This window comes from Jaculus jaculus, chromosome 19 (genome assembly GCF_020740685.1).
Source record: "Jaculus jaculus isolate mJacJac1 chromosome 19, mJacJac1.mat.Y.cur, whole genome shotgun sequence".
Lineage (NCBI taxonomy): Eukaryota > Metazoa > Chordata > Mammalia > Rodentia > Dipodidae > Jaculus > Jaculus jaculus.
Window position 1 is genome coordinate 2,514,110 of NC_059120.1, and position 5,042 is coordinate 2,519,151.

Here is a 5,042-nt window from a genome sequence, read left to right on the forward strand (position 1 = left end):
GTGGAAGGAGGGATATTATGGTTGGAAAGGCCAAATGGAAGCCATTGAATCTTCCACCATCAGGGAAAATAGTGAATCAAAAATAGTATCACATCCCTGGAGGGATTTCAGCAATTGATGCCACCATAAAGAACTTGAAGAATGCAGGGGTGGTGGTTCTCACGACGTCTCCCTTTAACTCTCCTATTTGGCCTGTTCAGAAGATAGATGGATCCCAGAGAATGATGGAAGATTATGGGAGACTTAATCAGGTGGTGACTCCAATTGTAGCTGCTGTACCAGATATGGTTTCTTTACTTGAGCAGATTAACACATCTCCTGGTACCTGGTATGCAGCTATTGATCTTGAGAATGCTTTCTTCTCCATACCTGTCCAAAAGGACCACCAGAAGCAATTTGCCTCCGGCTGGCAAGGTCAGTAATACACCTTTACTGTTTTACCTCAAGGTTATATTAACTCTCCAGCCCTGTGTCATAGCTTAGTCTGCAGGGATCTTGATTGCCTGTCCCTTCCACAATGTGTCAAACTGGTCCATTATATTGATGATATTATGCTGATTGGATCAAATTGAGCAGGAGGTGGCAGCCATTGTAGAGTTGCTGGTATAGCATATGTGGATCAGGGGATGGGGAATCAATCCATCCAAAATTCAAGGACCTTCCATCTCAGTGAGATTCCTAGGATTTCAGTGGTGTGGGACATGCAGGGATATTCCTTCTAAAGTGTAGGACAAATTGTTGCACCTGGCCCCTCCTACCACTGAGCAATAAGCACAACATCTAGCAGGCCTATTTGGATTTTGGAGACAGCAAATTCCTTATTTGGGTACTTGGATATTTGGGTATCCCATATACCAAGTGACTCAGAAAGCTGCTAGTTTTCAGTGGGGCCCAGAACAAGAGAAGGCTCTTCAACAGGTCCAGGCTGCTTTGCCCCTTGGGCCATATGATCCAGCAGATCCAATGGCACTTGAGGTGTCAGTGGCAGATAGGGATGCTGTTTGGAGCCTTTGGCAGGTCCCCATAGGTGAGTCACAGCAGAAGCTCTTAGGATTTTGGAACAAGGTCCTGCCATCCTCTGCAGACAATTATTCTCCCTTTGAGAGACAGCTCTTGGACTGCTATTGGGCCTTAGTGGAAACTGAATGTTTGACAATGGGCCCTGGAGTCACTTTGTGACCTGAGATTTCCATTAGGAGCTGGGTGTTATCTGACCTACCAGGTCATAAACTTGGATATGCACAGCAGCAGTCCTTCAGCAAGTGGAAATGGTATATATATGACTGGGCTTGAGCAGTCCCTAAAGGCACAAGTAAATTACATGAGGAAGTTGCCCAAATGCATATGGTTTTTACTCTTGTTCCAATGCCTTCTGTCCCCAACCATGCACCTGTGGCATCATGGGGTGTACCCTATAGTCAATTGACTGAAGAGGAGAGGACTAGGGCATGGTTTACAGATGGTTCAGCACATTATGTGGGCACCTCCTAGAAGTGGACAGCTGCAGCATTACAGTCGCTTTCTGGGACAACTCTGAAGGACTGTGGTGAAGGGAAGTGTTCACAATGGGCAGAACTCCAGGCAGTGCACATGGTTGTGCATTTTGCTTGGAAAGAAAAATGGCTAGATGTGTGATCATACACTGATACATGGGCTGTAGCCAATGGTTTTGCTGGATGGTTCACGACTTGGAAGGAGCACAGTTGGAAAATTTGTGAGAAGGACATTTGGAGGTTTATGTGGATAGAACTCTCTGAATGGGCAAAGAATATAAAGATACTTGTGTCCCATGATAATGCTCATCAGAAGATGACCTCAACAGAGGATGACTTTAATAATCAAGTAGATAAACTGACCCATTCTGTGGATAGTGGTCAATCTCTTTTCTCAGCCATCCCTGTCATTGCCTTATGAGCCCATGAACAACATGGCTATGGTGGCAGGGATGCAGCTTATGCATGGGCCCAACAACAAGGACTCCCTCTAACTAAGGCTGACCTGGCTATGGCTGCTGTTGAGTTCCAAATGTGCCAGCCACAGAGACCAACTATGAGCTCCTGATATGGTAGTATTCCTTGGGTAACCAGCCAGCAACTTGGTGGCAGGTTGACTTCATTGGACCACTTCCATCATGGAAAGGGCAGTGTTTTGTCCTTAGTGGAATAGCCACTTATTCTGGGTATGCATTTGCCTTTCTTTCACTTAAGGATCTTGCCAAAACTACCATCTTTGGGCTTACAGAATGCCTTATCCACTGTAATGGCATTCCACACAGCATTGCTTCTGACCAAGGAACTCACTTCACAGCCAAGGAAGTACAGCAGTGGGCTCATAATCATGGGATTCACTGGTCTTACCATGTACCCCACCACCCTGAAGCAGCTGGCTTGATAGAACAATGGAATGGCCTTTTAAAGAAACAGATACTGTGCCAACTAGGTGGCAGCTTGGAGGGCTGGGGGAGTGTCCTCCAGCAGGCTGTATATGCTCTGAATCAGTTTCCTATATACTTTACTGTTTCTCCTATGGCCCAGACTCACTAGTCCAGGAATCAAGGGTTGGAAATGGGAATGGTCTTGCTTACCCTCACCCCAAGTGACCCATTAGCCAATTTTTTTCTTGTTCTTTTTTTGAGGAAGGGTCTCACTCAGCCGAAGCTGACCTGGAATTCACTATGGAGTCTCAGGGTGGCCTCAATACGGCAATCCTCCTACCTCTGCTTCCTGAGTGCTGGGATTAAAGGCATTCATCACCACACCAGGCTCATTAGCCAGACTTTTGCTTCCTATTCCCACAACCTTATAAGCTGCTGACCTAGAGGTCTTGGTGCCAGAGGGAGGAATGCTTATGCCTGGAGGCAAAAAGAACATTCCATTGAACTAGAAACTAAGACTTCCCCCTGGCCACCTTGGGATCGTGATATCCTTGAGTGAACAGGTTGAGACAGGAGTTACAGTGGTAGCAGGGGTGATTGATCCAGACTACCAGGGGGAAATGGGACTGCTCCTCCACAATGGAGGTAAGGAAGAGTATGTCTGGAGTGCAGGAGATCCTCTAGGGCACCTCTTAGTGTTACCATGCTCTTTTATCCAAGATAATAAACAATTGCATCAACCCAATCAAGGCAGTGTGATAAATGGCCCAGATCCTTCAGGAATGAAGGTATGGGTCACCCTTCCTGGTAAAGAACCAAGACCTGCTGAGGTGCTTGCTGAAGGTGGAGGAAATACAGAATGGGTCTTTTAAGAAGGCAGTTACAAGTACCAGCTAAGGCCATGTGACTACTTACAAAAATGAGGACTGTAATTGCAATGTTTCTGTTCTTCCTTGATTTGGAGTGGTTGTACATATTTACACCAATATTAAGATTATACCACGAGCTAATAGTTGCTGAATTTATATTAGACCTATTACATTAGAGACCAGCATATTCCTCAAAGAACCACCTACCTCTGTCTCTCAAAAGCTGGGATTAAAGGTGTGCGCAACCATGCCCGGTTCTTCAGTATGATTTTTATGTCTGATCATTCACTTTGTTAAACTGAATGTTAGAATTTCAAAGTTGTTTTCTCCCTTCACGTTCCGCCCTTGCTTTCTCTCTACATGACATTCTGTCTTCACTGTTACCCTGCTTGGTCCTCTCTTGTTCCCTATATCCCTTCTCTTTCTGCCCTTGCTTTCTCTCTCCATGACATTCTCTCTTCCCCGTTACCCTGCTTTGTCCTCTCTTCTTCCCTCTATTCCTTCTCTTTCTGCCCTTGCTTTCTCTCTACATGATATTCTCTGTTCCCTGTTACCCTCCTTTGTCCTCTCTTCTTCCCTCTATCCCTTCTCTCTCTGCCCTTGCTTTCTCTGTTCATGACATTCTGTCTTCCCTGTTACCCTGCTTGGTCCTCTCTTTTTCCCTCTATCCCTTCTCTTTCTGCCCTTGCTTTCTCTCTACATAACATTCTGTCTTCCCTGTTACCCTGCTTGGTCCTCTCTTCTTCCATCTATCCCTTCTCCTTCTGCCCTTGCTTTCTCTCTACATGACATTCTCTGTTCACTGTTACCCTGCTTTGTCCCCTCTTCTTCCCTCTATTCCTTCTCTTTCTGCCCTTGCTTTCTCTCTACATAACATTCTGTCTTCCCTGTTACCCTGCTTGGTCCTCTCTTCTTCCATCTATCCATTCTCCTTCTGCCCTTGCTTTCTCTCTACATGACATTCTCTGTTCACTGTTACCCTGCTTTGTCCTCTCTTCTTCCCTCTATCCCTTCTCTTTCTGCCCTTGCTTTCTCTCTACATGACATTCTGTCTTCCCTGTTACCCTGCTTTATCCTGTCTCTTGATGACTTCCATTCACACTGCATCACTGTCATGGTTTGTTCCAGCAAGGTCCTCAATTTCAAGAAACTATGTATAAGGGATTATAGTTATTGTAGGTTATAAACTAGGTGTAGCAGTTATCTTCTGGTTACTGGGACAAAAAACCTGACCCGAAGCAGCTTATGGAAGGAAAGGGCTTATTTCTGGTTTATAGTTTTGAGGGGAGGTTTCATCATTGAATGGGAAGTATGGCAAGAGCAGACAGCCAGGAGGTGCCGTATTGCCACAGCAGCTCAAAAGAAGTAGTCTGTGTACCAGGCCTGGAGCTGCACTACATTTCCCCACTGCCCAGTCCCAGCCACACAACTTTCCCTGCAGGCCTTCACCTTCCAATGGCCCCATAACTTTCTCAAACTGCCGCTAGCTGGGGACCAAGAGACATTTCATTCAAACCACTGCACCAGGGTATATAGAATGTGTGGGTCAGGGTAGACCCTTCCTTTTTCTGTCACCTAGGATTTGCACCCATTATGCCTGATATTCAAGGCAGTAAGGGTCAGTGTCTCAATGCCTAGACATCAAGAAACCCTTTCCTGGGAAAGGATAAGAGGGATTTTTAAGCATTGGTAGACCTTATAAACAAACCCCAGATCCCACTGTTATTTTCTTTCTTCTTCTGACCACTGCTGGATGAGTCGGGTCACAACAAAGTCAGCTGGGAACACCTGTGTATGAA